Here is a 15,844-nt window from a genome sequence, read left to right as displayed (position 1 = left end):
TTTGAAAAAATCATACATCAACCAAGCCATTCTGGTAGGACAGTGCATGCATAAGAAGAGTATGGTCTACATGTAGCTCACAAGGGGGAAGAAGAATGTTATTTACACAGATTTCTTTTTTGAGAGCAACATAAAAAACAAAAGCAACAAAACAAACAGAAAAAAGAACAACAAAAGAGCAGAAATGTGGAACATGTGTGGCAAAATATCTTTCAAATAGAATACAGGCACGTTCTCCTGAGGTCCACAATGCCCCTGTGCCACCTCAGCTCAGTTTCTAAGTAAGACTTTGACAGTATAAGTAACAAGCATATAAATTACACAGCAAGGACGAACCTCCAGTTTATTCTAAATAAAAGTAAATCATCAAAATTGAATACAGTTTTGTGCTAATGGCAGGATTAGAGCAAAGCTACAGAGATTTAAATCAGATGCCTCTGAATTGTTTTCTCCTCATTAAAAACATTGCTTCTTCTAAATTCCTGGAGAAGGCAAAAATCACTATTTGGGACTTGGATAGTTCTGCTAGAAGCAAAACAGTGAGACTTGATAAGTCAAAAAATCTTTAAGACTCTTAGACATTTCTACTTCCTACTTTTTCAAATATCTGAAGATTTGCAATCCTGGGATCCCCAGGGAAAAAACCTCATTTAGGTAAGATATGGCTAAGCTCAGAAAATATGCTGTCGATAATACCTTTCACTCCCACTAATTTCCACCTCAGAGATTTTCTATGTTGAGGCTCAAAAGCATAGCCTCAGCTATTATCTAGGGTTTCCACAATGCCATGCTCAGCTAGCCTATTCATAGCTTGGAAAAGGCTTTACAGAGCTTTACTACAAGCTATTCAAGAGCAAGCAGTTAGTGAAAATGTAAACAGAAGCATGCAATGTAATAACTACACTCAAAATAAACTAAGTGCTACTTTAAATTAAAAAGGTCATCTCCCACACAAAGAGGATTATCAATTCATTACTTTTCTCCTTACTCTGTCAACACTGAAGCAGCATGTCACATCCACTGCTTTTTATTGCTGCCTTACACAGAAAGAAAACAAAGAAAATGTATTTTTCAGGTATTTGTACTATTTTTCAAATAATACACATTCAAGTTAAACCTCTGCACAAGCTTTAGTGAGCCTTACCAGAAGTCATGGAAGACTGTGAAATCCCTTAATAATAAGCTCCAGGCATCAGGCAGAAGTTGTTTAATTACACGTTCTGTATTTATTGAAAAGATAAAGCTAACGTTATTAGTATGCTGCTTGAACTCACAAACTCTGCACAACCATTTCACCACTCTCTCAATGACTTCTGATCTAGGTTACATATGCAGCAACATCATCAACAACTTACTATCAAACTTAGAACCAAACCCAGAAGCTGAGAGCTCCTGGCAGATTTTCTGGTGCCTTCAAACGCCCCACACAGCACAGCAGAAGCAGAGCAGTCACAAATTGCAGCTGGCAGGCAGGTCACCAGGACAGCATGTAACTTCTCTGTTTCAACAGGCTTCGCATCAGAAATCAGAGCTGCAGCATGTCTTTTGGGGCACCCCACCAGAGCCAGCAACCCACACAGGCACACAGCTATGGGGACCACACAAATTTCAGCATGCTACTTCACCATTATTCCAATTCTAAAGATCTAGAAAGGGCTGTCAAGTAAATGGATTTCATACAGATTTCAAAAGCGGGAAGAAGATCATAAAAAAATAAAACTAATCAGTAACTGCTGTATACATTTTGTAAAAGGTGCTTTATTGAAAACTGTAGTTTTTCAGCTCTCACTCAACACCCTCTGTTGGAAAAGCTAAGGGGTAAGGAAGGAAGAAACAAAATGTACAACCTCTTACACTGCTCAATACTTGCAAGCAAAATACATCCAAGGAATCAAGTAATTCAGTGACATGCCATACAGTGATTTCCTCAATTCTGAGTAGCACTGAACCCACAACACCAGTTTCATACAACTGCAGTCACACCATGTGCAGTCAAAACTTCAGCACTCACTCAATGGAGACAGCCTTGATGCCTGATTATGGCCTTTCGGTCTGCTGCAAGTTGTGGTCCTGCAACAGGCAGCACTGCCTGCTTTGTATGCTGAAGGTATTACAGTGATGGGTAACATGGAAAATGAAAGTCAGGATGATTACAGCAATACAGAAATCATGTTAGTAATTCTTCTACTACTAACAAATATTTCTACAACGTCAGATTTTAAGAGCATAGGAAGAAAGATTTGGAGAGAAGCAACAGTAAGAATCCTCCGGGTTACAGTGGCACTGCTTGAACCTCCTATGGGGAAGAAAAGAGAAATGTTCTAAAATAGCTCAAGGCATATTGCAACCAAAATATCTATTTCACCTTTTCATAAAAACATTTTCCATACAAACACACAGCACCTTCTTTCAATAGGTAGCTGTGGCAGTCAAAGATACTTCAGTTAGAAATGACATCCTCCCTGGAAAGAAAATCGAAGAATCAGGAGCTAAAAGTTTTGTTACACTATTTAAACTCCCAAATCCCATAAAGAATTTTCCAAACCTATTCCCTGGAAGCATTTCTGCTAATTCATCACTACTATTACAGTTACTCACAACATTTACAATTATTTTTTCCCAACACTTTTAACCCTGAAACATCAATCTCTGTTTTACCAAATAAACTGACTAACCATCTTCCCATGTTGGCCATTATTTCATTGAGAGTGTTTGCCTAATTTTTACTATTTTTGTCTAAACTCTTTTATACCCAGCATTTGATTACACTCCCTCTGCCACTCACTGTGAATCCATCTGGTCCTTACATATGAAAGCTGATTTTTTTACAGGTTTTACTTCCCCTGTATTTTTGAAGGAGGAAAGGCAAGTGGCACAAATTGTGGTAGTAATGTGTGAAATTACATCAAAGATAGATCCATTGGTACAGGGGATCCTTGCTAAAAACATCCCTATCAGCTGCAGAGGAATATAAAAATTGCTACAAAGCATAACCATATGCAATTACACTACAATCACCTGATTTTGCTTTGTAAGACCAAACAGATAAGGTACATTCCCAAACTCTTATTATATTTTACTCAAACTCGAAAGATCATCCCAAAACTGTTGACAAGTGAAAGAGTCATGGAATGCTGCTTCAAGGACAAAAATAAAGTTCAAAATAATTTACCACATCATCAAATTGTTGTCCTCACTAAAAATACATCAGAAAACTATATCTAGAGACAAATAAAAGAAGAAAAGAAAAGCTGCTTAAATAAGTTTCAAGGATAAATTCATCCTGGATTGTAAAACCAAAACTATGTGAAAATCCCTCTGAAAGAGGTTGTTCAAGCTGAGGGTTGCTCCCTACAGTATTGCTGAAGCCCTTGCACCACTGAGTATTCACTCCTCTGGACATGTATCTTCTCTCACTCCCTGGGAGATTATTTCACAGTCTGGTAGACATCAGTGTTGAGATTTTTTTTTTCCAATGCTTAGTTCTTTCTCTATCTCACCATATCATTCACAGTTAAATCCTCCTCAGCATACATAGCTTTGATTCAGACTGTTTCTACCAGGCTTTTTTTATGGTTACAAGGTAAGATTATTCCTCTTTACTAACAAAAAGGAGGTAACATTTTGTTCCTCAAATTATTAAGCATCATTCCTGCCCTGTGAACATCTTTGTGTTACTTGTACAAGACAAGCAACCCCAGCTGTAAAATGCACAAAACTTAGGCAGAGTTCAAAAGTTTTTAAGTGCATCTAAAGCAAAGAGCTTCAATATCAAGACATGCTTCAACACTAGAAACTTGCTATCAAGATTATCATTACTCTTAAATCAGTTCTTGTACTCCTTGTTCACTCTCTTCAAACAGGTAGAATATTTTGCAGAATGAAACCTTTTCCTCCCAAGAGACATTAAAAGCTTTGGACTTTTGTCATGCCTCAAATGTAAAGAACTGAAGGAAAAAAAACCCCACCTTTTTAAATTTAGAAACAAAATGCCATTTTCACAGGGTAGACTACCCAATTTCTGCCCAAAATTAATGTAGCTCTTTCTTTGACAGGTTAAGGTTTACCGGTAAAATGGAGAAAGAATACAGGAATGCATTTGTTCCTAATAAATTGAATAAACCAGCCAAACCCTCACCTAAAGCAGTGTAGAATCACAGCAGCAACAACAGCATAACTTCATATGCTGATCAGACACTACAGAAGTGCCATGCACTTGACATGCAGACACGAACAAGAGAAACTGTCCATGCCAGGCACAATGAGGTCCTCTGTTCCTGTAATTCATTAAGCACCTTAATCAGCAAGGCAGAAGAAAACCAAATGCCATCTTATTCATGTACACAGAGATAGCATCCCAACAATATATTTAGTATTAATCAAAAGAAGGAAATATAAAACTGAGAAAAATTTCTTACTTTGACCATAAATTCACAAGGCCACAGCAAAAGGAAAGACTTTGCCTGAGTCTGATATATCAGAGCTATGCATAATGGTCACCACCCACTACCAAGTATTACATAACAAAGATTTATTTAGATGCTCTAGGCCAGTGGCTCCAAACTGCAGAGCTGTTTCCATGTTCAGAATAGTCAAGCATCTGTCAATTTTTATACTCTAACATACTGCCACTAACCCTGTCATGACTGTCCAATAATTTTCAACAGCTAAAGGTGGTGTTTTTTTCTGAAAAATATGCCTTTTAGATTAAATGCAATTCTCTCCCCAAACCTCCAACAGAGGTTCACCAGATCCTTTCCAAAGGCTTTTTTCTAACCTTGATCCCTTGTATATAAAAATCCATCCATATATTATATCATTGTTTTTTCTTGGAAAATACACCACATGTACTGTGAAATCATGAACAGGGCTACATTTGGAGCCAGAAGAATTAATTTCCTCCGGACAAAGAAGAACAAACAGAAGACATTACGTTACTTACAAACCAGATACAAATAGGAGAGAAGAGAAAAAGAAGGATTACTAAATCTCTACCACAAACAATTCAAAGGCATGTAAAATACAAAGTACCTACAGCAAAACTATTCATGTAAACAAAACACACCAGATGCAAAATACAGTATGTACATGAGATTATGTTCCACTTGTCACAAGCACCATGGAAATGGAGCTGAATGGTGACAATACTATACCTTAGAAGGAGGAATGCAATTTTTACATTCTACAATTAGGAACAGGAAAATACAATTATAACTAGCATAGAAGAAAGTTTCCTCTGAGGTACCTGGGTCTGAGACTGAAGAATCTGTGATCATAAAGATAATACTGGAAACAAAAAAGGAAGGCATTGCTACCACCCTGAGTCCCCAGGTTGAAATTTCCAACAATACCGCAGCCATTTCATAAAACATGTACCAAAATTGATGTAGTTTCACTCCATGTTTGTTTCTGACACTTAAATGCCTCCTCACAACCAAAAGTGTCAAAAATCTCATCAGTTCCCAGTGTCAGTGCTCTCATTTGGTAGGCTATAACTATCAGCAAGAGCAGACTTGGGAGCCACTACAACAGCATTCACAAACTACTGCCTGTGAGGAAAGCCTATCACAGCTGATGAACAACAGAACAAAAGCCTAGACTTCCAATGTTTTAGTCTCTCCTTAGCAGAAAATAGCTTCCAGACTTATACGCTGGAAGCTTAATATGTTGGCCTGTACATCATCTCTTTTGGCAGGACTGCAGCCAGAAGATTTGCTCTTTGGATAATGAAAGCATGTCAGAGACCTTTCAGGAGATTCCTTCCTCTTAGTTAGAAAAAGGTCCTATTTCATGAATGTTGTTTTAAAACAGCTGTGGTCATTGGTTCTTCAAGTGTCTTCAAAATATTCATTTAACAAACAAGTGTTCAAGAATAAACAGACTTCAGAAATTATAGCAGTCTGAATATGTAATTCAGGCACAACAGCAGGTGCTTTTTACATTGTATGCTAAGTCCTTGTTATGTTTTTGCCATTGCCTTGGTTACGGCAAGTAACAACACACCAACAGGCTGTGTCATCAAAATACACCAGATGGATGCTCCACTTACACAAATCTCTTCCCTTCCCCACTCCTCTCCTCCAAATAGGATGCAACTTTTAAGAGCAGGGATAGGCATCAACATGGAAAACCTATGTTGATAATCGCTTCCCTGCCAAAGTGTAATCACTGTACCAATAACTTCAGTCAAAAATAATGCTAAAATTTGGACTTGATAACAAAAGCCACAGTGTCTGCAAGGCTTCGTGAAGTTTGACCAGGTGAACATGAACTACACACAACTGAAAGTCTCAGTCAAATCTCTTTTTTTTTTCCTAAATAACCTGCTTCTGTGGCCAGCTTCAAGCTTCCTGCACACTGCCAGAGAAGGTGACTGATTTTTTTTGCACTTTCAACATCCTAACTTGTCTTCCTAGAGGGGAAAAAAAATCAACTAGACTCCTCTGTTTCCCACATTTTCCCCACTATGAACTCACATATGCTACTGACTGATGTCCAAGCAGATCAGACAGAAGAACAGGGCAAGGCCTCTTCCTCATCAGGTGGCACCAGTGGAAAACAGAAGGGTTTTCCATAAGGCTGCAGAACACTTCACACTGAGCAACTTTTCTCTGTAACCACAGCCCTCCTTCCTAAAACCCCCAGTATTACAGGCTATTCAAACTAAATGCAAATAATTATAGGTAACTCAAAGCACAACACCTCACATTTCAAAGATGTGATGGCTTTGCACTGGCAACAATGTCTTCCCATGTGAGCATGAATGGCCACAGGTGGCAGGTGAAGACCAGTGAAACCTGCCTGAAGGGGCGAGTTTTATCTGGACTGCACACACTGCTCCGTACCTCACTACATCTGAAAAGTTAACACAGACAAGGAGGCCACCGAGGTTTGTACACTACTACACTTGCGTGAGCTACTACAATTGTGTAAGATATTGCAAAAAGAAATGAAGTCATGGGATTCCTGTCATACACTGGAGAGAGGGAGTCTTCAACAAGCAGAGTAAATAAAGTGACTATAGATTTGCACATGATTGGAGGAGGTTAGTCTTTAAGGTAGGAAGTATGTGCCTGATTTTTTGATACACTGAGCATAATAACACAGACACAGAATATTACAAAAACAGAAGAAGAGCAGGGCTTTTTGTGTATTATCCTTCAGTCTTTACATTTCATATGATTACTAAAATTTCAGATTGATTTTGGAATTATTTTGACTGAAAAAAATATGATACTCTTCCTTCCATCACAAGAAACTCTGAATTAATCAGATCATCTGACTATCCCATCCTGTGAATCCCTTCCTTGTAATTTCACCCTCTCGTTTTCAGGCGTAAAATACCTAAAAAAGTATACATAACCCTTAGTGTTTCAAATGGCCAATGGCCCTAAAATTACTGTTTTACACACCGCTATTTGAAAACACAAGGGTCTTGGGCAAGCAGCTAAAACCCTTTCTTTCACATACAAATAAAGTTCTGTTTCTCAATGCAAAAAAGGAACTCTTACCTTACTGTTGTTCATGCTATTCTGCTATCCATATTATACCTGGTGTACATATATGAACTTGCACTACAGTGCCTGAGGATGCCACTGCTTACAAGATCATAACACAGATTTAATGCTGAAGATCAAAATTAAGTCGTGACCTGTCCAGGCTTCAACAGTTACATACTAGAAGGAAAAAAAAATATTTGAACCTCTAGTCATTATCTTCATGGATAAAGTGGCTGTGGCTGAAGAAAATGTATGTTCAATAAAATATGAATTTACACACCAAAAATGTGTGTAATATATAAAATGTGTGTGCAATATAAAAATTGCCTTTGCTCCATGCACAAAAAGGTTGTTCACTCCACTTTTAATTCCTAGAGAATCACCAAAAGTCAATCAAGTTTTGAAGTATGGACCTTTCTACTTTTCTGAAAATCTACTGTATGAATGTTAACTATATACAAGCTGCAATTGTGCTTCTAGTATTTAGTTTTCAAACAACTATATTTCCATGCTGACATTCAGCTTAAACTCCTTCTACTTGCTATTAGGAGGCAATTTATCCTGAAGGGGGTCTGACAGGGAACCAGGTCTCCTTTAGGAAACACTAAATGCCACTGTCCTTGGTCAATGATGGCTAACAATGAGACACCAGTGACACAGGCACTGTCATACCCAGAGCAATGGAAGACATCAGCTGATGCTCCATGTCACCTGGATAACCAATATAACCCAAAGAGTTATCCAATACATTACTAAGAATACTTTATATTTTAAAAAAAATTACACACATGCACACATCCTAAGCAATATATTCTTCTCTCCTCTTTCCAGCTTACTTACTTGGCCTTCTTTGACACAAAAAAAATTTGCTTAAGAAGCTGGGTTATTTTGACTTCAAATCCAGAAATAACCAAGTCTGTAGCTAACAAGAAATACTAGGGTTGTTGGTTTTTTTTTAATAGTGTAGTTTGATTTTAATCCAAAATATGTTTGAAATATTGTTGATCAAAGCATTAAGTCTGTGTTACTCTTAAATATAAATGTTTCATGTAGCTTTTAAATTTGCATTCAAAAGCAGCTTAACCTAAGCTGAAATAAAGACATAGTTTACTAAGGTAAAGAAATAGAAAGATATGTAAGGATCTGTTAAGCCCACACTCAACTTTAACTGCAACTAGAATCAGTATGGGCCAAAGGGTGTCACACTGAAAATACAACGCATTAGAACTGCCTGACTTGGGCACGACTTTGAACTGGGGCTAGGCAGTCAGACTAACCATCAGGAAGCTGCAATTAAAAGTCTAAAGCCTGGATGCTGAAGCTAATGCAGAGTCAATATTATGAACTACAGCGCTGTCCCCTTGGGCTAATGCCCATTTCCCTGCCAAGAAGGCATCAAGCTCAAACATCTCCTTCCCATGCACCTTGCAGCTTGGTCCCACAAGAGGAAGATTTTGAGGACTTTGGGATTTTCTCATTGTTACGAAATAAAATTAAGATGCCAAAATCTGAATGATGCTGTGGCAATCTCATAAGTGGATTACATTAATCATTTATCAGCAAGGAATGATAATTGTTAAGCAAAAGCAGAACCCTGTTCATCCTTATTTATCACTCTGAGACAAAAGGTGAATACAGAACAGCTGAATACCAGAAATACACACCAAGGGGAAAGGGTATGTAAAATGTCCACTAAAAATGCAATGGAATTACAAAGCTAAAGGTTGGTTTTGCACTGATGCCTATTTAATATAAATTTTTGTCACCTCACCACAGCCTTCTTAGTGGCAGAGATTTTCTCATTAAGTTAAATGTGACTGCATTGCACATACACACTAGGAATGCTGCTTAATAAATCTTCCATTTCTTAAAAAGAGTGCTATAATTTTGAAACCGCTATAAAATAAATTCATACCAAGAACATAAGTTTCTAAACTAGTGAACAATAATTTCCTCCTTCTTGACCATCTAAAAAAATAAATTTGAGGTCATTGACTTGGCTAATACAGCCAACACACCTGTATTTCAGGGCTTTCCTAAGGAGAATGGTAGTGGTAAGAACACATGGTACAGGCCCTTCACCCCAACACTCCTGCTGCCCCAAATGCCAGCAGCAAAGCAAGCAGCTTTCTGCATGGCAGCTTCTTCAGCAGAGGATGAGGAGGGCAGACTGGAGGAAGGCCTCTGTCCAGCAGTCATATCCCACCCCACCAGGACTCTAGCAAAACCTGCTGCATGAGCTGGTATTGGATACCATGTGAGGCACAGCACTCCATCTTGAGAGTTTCCTGCCCTGATTAAGGCAAGAGTTACAAACATGGCATGTGCAGCCCTTGTCTCAGTCATTTGGTTTGAGCAGAGCTTAGATCAGATGGCATCCAGGGATCCTTTCCAATTCAAATTACTCTGTGATCATAAAAAAGCTGGTGTGAGAAAGCTGTTAAGGAAAGAGAACGGAAAAAACCTCAGCTCCCCACACACCATACAACAACATACCAATCTCCTCTTCCAACAGTGGAGGCAGTACCCACCCTCCTAACATTTACCTGGGACAGTAACATATAAAGAACCTACTGGTTTTGCCTGTTTTTTGGATTTGAAGTATTAAAGCATTATGCTGATGTTAGCCTGAGAAAAGCCTGGAGCGAGAGCTTTTACTCCATGCTTCTTCACCTGACTCAGGTGAGAGCTTTTTTAGACTCGGCTCTTCTTTTAAAAATGTTTTTCCTACTTTAATTTTATTTACTCTAAAGAGTCACATTCAAGACTTCCAAAGCACCAAGATTTCAAACATGATCAAAGTCCCATCAGAACAGACACTACACAAATACACGGTAACACTAAAACTGTTGGCATGAACTGCAACTTACATATAAGAATAAATAAATAAAAATTTTTAAATCCACAAATAAAACTTGAGCATATATTAGGAAAACCAGGTCACAGTTGTGTATGTTTAAAAACTTGCATTATGTTCTTTCTTTTTTCTTCCTCCTTCCTTTTACCCAGATCATAAGTTCTTGTTCATCCAAGTTTTGAGAAAGCATGTTTATTAAGAAAAAACTCAAATCAGAATGACCACCACAAGAAGAATGATCAGAAAGCTATTGTCTTTGGTACAGAAGTGAAAATTCTTGCAGAGAAATGAAAATATTTAATCAAATCAAAACCAATAAATACTAGATATTGAACGAACACCTTAACCACATATATACAGAAAGGCATTTCTCATCCTGACATGCATCCCCAAAATGGAAAAAATAAGGCAAAAGTGAGTCAGTGTAGGGTAGTCAAATAAGCTTTGCCAAAATGAGCATGTTTTGTAGCCTCCGTGGCTCTGCTGTTCTTGTGTTTTTCTGACCTGTGTTCAACTTTTGAGTTCAGAGTTTGAAAATTAAATTCAGCAGGCATGTTCCTAATATACAGAAAAGGTTCAGAAGAGTTTGAAAAAACTCTGAAAATTAGTTGGAAAAAGGAACTACCACCAAAAGGATTCAGCCTAAATTCCAGGTATGTGTTGCCCAGTTGTGACTAACTCACAGATTTTAATGAAGTCTTTCACTCCCTACAATTACATTTTTCTCAGATGGGTGACATCTTCTTAAGGAAAGTAGCATTTATGGAAGCGCTCATCAGAAAAGACACAATTCTTAATTGCTGCCTTGTGAACAAGATCTGATGGACCAAACAACCCAAGAACAGGCTGGAAAACACAAAGGGGAAGGTATATGCCTAAAAAAAATAGTACTTAAACATTCTGAATTTTTCATTTTAATTGGAGAACATCAAAGGACATCATCTCCTTTTGCTAAGTGATAGGAAAAACAGAGGCTCCCAGTGTGGTTTACCTCATGCAGACTAGATATTGTTTTAAATATTTCTAATACATTTATTTCAGCTTCCTCGATAATGTTCAAAGCCCCACTGCTTATCCACAGACAGCTACTTACACAGGCTTGTGGGTGATGGAAACTTCTCCCAGTATATATCTTTAATTAGACAGAAATCACCACAGGAGACATGACAGACCAGGTGAGATGCCACCTGCCTAGCAGCATCTCAGTACAAACAGAACTCCCCAGAAATGGAATTGCGCTTTCATTCCTCCTCTCATGTCAACATGGATGGTTTCTAGCAGAAAGGGTTTAGTGTGAAAACACACATTCTAATGGTTTTGGAGTATCCTCAGCTAAGTCCTCTGCCATCCACAGCTGTCATGCACCCATTGTACTGCTTTTGTATTTATTTCTTCAGAATTAGAACAGACATTATCATCACGTGCCTGCATTTGTGAAAGCACCAAATAAAGATGCTTCCCTAGGCCCCTTCAGTAAAGCAACAAACGTGCAGATTTTTGGCAGAACATTGATGTGAGCAGTGGAAACAGAAAAATACTATCACACTGCTCTTAGCAGCCTCTTACCAGCAGTGACTTACCAAATCAATCATTATTGTGAAGAAAAACCAATCAATCTGTTTCTCAGAAACCTTTAACCCCTATGCAATACGTATAACTGGCAATCTGTTGGAAATAAATGAGCAAAGAGTTGTTTGCTAGAACACTCACTAAGAAGGAATCTTCACCTTCTAGGAAACCAGAAAAACACATTTAAAAATGCACTTATCAAGGGTTCACTTAAGACTATGGTAATATGATCTTGTTCAAAGTTAAGATTTAATTAATCAAGCCACACTGCCTATGGACAACATGTATTAAACTGAATATTAATTAAAAATTAATTATTAAAAACCTCTAATATTTTTAATAATCTTTTTTAAGATCTCAAGGAAAAATATCTGATTCTTTTAATTCATAATCTCATGTAAATCCAGAGCAGCTATGATCAATAACAGACAATTAAAGTGCCAAGGGAAAAATCCTGAAGTATCTAGGCCATGGGACACAAGTGAAAAGTTTGAGCTCTCAGCTTGATTTTTCCTGCATTTTGTCTGAAGACTCTGAACTTTATATTGTAATTCCTTTTTTGGTTTTATAGCATGTTCATTAGTTTTGGTTACTAACCCTGAACTCACATACATATAGCAACATGGTGTTTATTTTCCCAGCCACGTTTTCTGGACTTAAAATTAGTTATTTCCTGCTTTTGCTTGTAATAAACATTACAACACACTGACACAATCTAAAGCCAAGCAACAAAATCACTGCAAATGACTGGCGACACTGGCCTGTTAAAAATACAAAACAAGCAGCTGAACAGGAGATTCCATTTTGTTTTACCCTCATGACTTTTCTGCTGGCTGTAGTGCTGATAAGCACTGCTTACAAAACAAAATGTTATCTACATTTCAAAGATGCACACAATCCTCATATTGAAGGCTTTCTAAGTTTAAGAACATAAGCATTGCATGTGACTGTGGATTAAAACAGTATCAAAAAAGTCAGAAGCCAGTTCCCAGTCAAATTAATCTATTCAGATCTCATATGCAAAGAGTTCAGGTTTCTCATTTGCGTTCCCATTCAGATACATGACACAAACTTTAGCCTCAAAATTAGTACTCCCTTTATTCAAAGTGTTATGGATTACTTACATTACCACAGAGCAAACAAAATCTTCAGATTTATAAGATCCTCAAAATAATAAGGGCATGATAGACTACAAGATGATGGACTACAAGATTCTCACCTTTGGTGTCCACCACATCCCATATCACAAAATCTCCTCTAAAGCATTAGCTCCCATGTTTTAAATACATGAAGGCAATTCTATTCAATTAAAAAAAAAAAGAAAGAAAATGAAAAACAAAATACCAGAATGCATTCCCTTCCCAATATATATGAAATTGCAAACTTGTCATAAAAGATTTCATATTAAGTAACCAAACAGGGTTATACTAGAAAGCTTTGGCATGTTTCCCTCTTCACACACCAGAACTATCTTTTCTATCTACCTATATGTACCAAATCACCTTCCCAGCATTCTTACATTTTTGAGCTGAAGAGCTAATCAGTAAATACTTTTGACAGCCTTTCAATAGGCTGGCCTTGCATCTGTTAAAAGACAGCATAGTAGCCAGAACGTTTGCTATTTTAAGGGAAGATAATGCACTAATGTAAAATAGAAATATCGTTTTAAGCTACAACTAAGCTACAAAATTCAGAGCAATGAATTACATGATTCACAGCATCCAGCCAACCTTGAACCACCATTACTTTGTAGAAATCAGTTTGGCCTAAAAGCTCATTGATATATTAATCTCAGACCACATTTTCCAAGGAAGGCAAGCTGTCTTTCACTACGGTTTACATTTCACTCATTAAACATCCAAAACACTCATCTAAGGTACGCTACAACACTAAATGTTCTGCTTTTTCAGAGTTTCTTGTGGTTGTCCATTATTATTCACCCAACACTTTATTTTTCTGTACAAACACACATGAATGCACAGAATTCAATAGTAACTGTTCTCCTTCCCTCCTGAACAGCACTTCTGGGCAGTCTATCCTGCTCCTTTCTCACACAGCACTAGAGATAAAGGCAAACCTGCACCTCACTTTTGATTTGGCAGCACATAGAGAATAAACACATTCTATGGCACCATCACCTTTTGGGAAGAATAGACATCACATGCTTGCTCCTGATATGGGCTGCAAAGGCAGGTGCAGGTGGTCCAGATTTAACAGCAATGCAGCAGAACCAGGAGTACTATGACTGGAATATTGGCAAGTTATTTGGGACCCCATGGGCCACAGCTGCAGAGCAGTCTCAAAACTGCAGCCACCTGGGTGTACTCTCATTAGCTGGTGTAATGTGACGCATGTCAAAGACAAGAAAAAACGCTACATAGCTGATCTGCCCTACACCCACATTAGCTCACTCTTAATGTATGCAGAGTCAGGCAAACATCTCTGCCTTCTAGTTCCTCAGCAGCTATGAAAGCAGCCAGATCTGCAATGCACTCTCTAAACCAAACTGCAATTCCACAGCCCGAAAAATCTACAACAGGAGAAAGCAAAAAGATGTAGTTTTCCATCCTAGACCCACATCCCCATCTCTCTTAAAGAGAAGATTTATGATGGCAGTAAAAGAAGTCTTGGTAGACTGCTCCTATTGACTCTGATCCTTACAGAAAGCAGATGTAATGTACACCGCTGCACTGACCGCGACTGTGATTTAGGCAATCATTGTTTTCAAACTGCTTCTCCGGGGGAAAAAAAAAAAAAAAAAAAAAAAAAAAAAAAAAAAAAAAAAAATTAAAAGAAAAATCAAGACGTCTTCCATTTCCTGAAAGCAGAACGTGATGGTAGCAGATGTCACCTTCCCCCCAGCCCAGGGGTGGAGAGCATGCTCCAAGGGGAGGACGGGGAGATACAGGCCCCCTTGGGTTCCCTGCTGCAAACCGGGACGCGGCCGCAAACCCCGGCAACATCTCCCGACGGAAGGGGCTGCTGAGACTGTCCTGCTGCGACGGCGACCATTCGATCGCCGGATGCGAAATCCCCACGTTGCCCCCGCCCCCCACCATTTCTCCTTTCCACCACAGAAAAGGTGCGCGTAGGAAAAAATAAAAAACAGCAAAGCAGCGCACTGATTTCAGGTCCACGGCTCCACACGACATTATTCTACACACACCCCACCCCCACTAAATAAAATAATGGAACAAATAAACGGAGGGAAAGCACGCAATGCCTCGCCAGAGGCCGGGGTGGAGGCGGTCATGGCCGCGTTGGCGCCGCTCCCCGCAGCCCGGGGCAGGTGCAGAGCTGCCCCGCTGGCTCGGAGATGCGCGCACGCCCACGCAGCCCGACAGAGGCCGCCGAGCACCCGCACCCCGCTGCGGGCGGGAGCCGCCGGGTGGGACCGGCCCGGCACACCGCTGCGGGCGGGACAGGCCCGGCATCCCGCGCCGGGAACCCGCCCCGCGGGCCCGCTGCCGCCCCGACACCGCGGCGGGGGCGCGGCCGGACCCCCCTCCCGCTCCCGGCCGCGACCCCTCCGCACCTGGTGCGGGTCCGCGCCGCCTCCTCAGCAGGCAGGGCGGCTCCGGCGGGGGCGGCGATGCAGCGCAGGGCGGAAAGCCCAGCAGCCGGCCGCTCCTCCCGCGGCCACCATCTTCTTCCTCCTCCTCCTCCTCCTCCTCCTCCTGCCGCCGCCAGCACCGCCCGGGCCGGCCCCTCCCGCCGCACCGCCCTCACGCGTCAGCACGCCCGCCCGCTCGCTCGCTCCCTCCCTTCCTCCCTCCCTCCCTCCCGCTGCCTCCCGGCGGGAGCGGGCCCCGACGGGCGTGGGCGGTGCCGCCCCACTGGCCCGGCGGGGTCGGGGGTCGGCGCGGCTCGGTTCTGCTGCTCCCAGCGCGGCTCCTGCCCCGGCCCCGCGCCGGTCACA

At 40.2% G+C, this 15,844-nt stretch overlaps 1 protein-coding gene across 1 annotated transcript in view; it reads right to left on the bottom strand.

The window, feature by feature from the left end:
• APBA1 (amyloid beta precursor protein binding family A member 1) overlaps positions 1 to 15,588 on the bottom strand; it is an 82,221-nt gene extending 66,633 nt beyond the window's left edge. The window contains exon 1 of the mRNA XM_066568730.1: positions 15,461 to 15,588. The gene's annotated coding sequence lies outside the window, so the exon portion shown is untranslated. The remainder of the gene's footprint in view (positions 1 to 15,460) is intronic.
• Positions 15,589 to 15,844: the final 256 nt, after the last annotated feature.

This window comes from Molothrus aeneus, chromosome Z (genome assembly GCF_037042795.1).
Source record: "Molothrus aeneus isolate 106 chromosome Z, BPBGC_Maene_1.0, whole genome shotgun sequence".
NCBI classification, from domain to species: domain Eukaryota; kingdom Metazoa; phylum Chordata; class Aves; order Passeriformes; family Icteridae; genus Molothrus; species Molothrus aeneus.
Note: the sequence above shows the minus strand (reverse complement) of the source record. Positions and strands in the feature narration are given on the sequence as shown.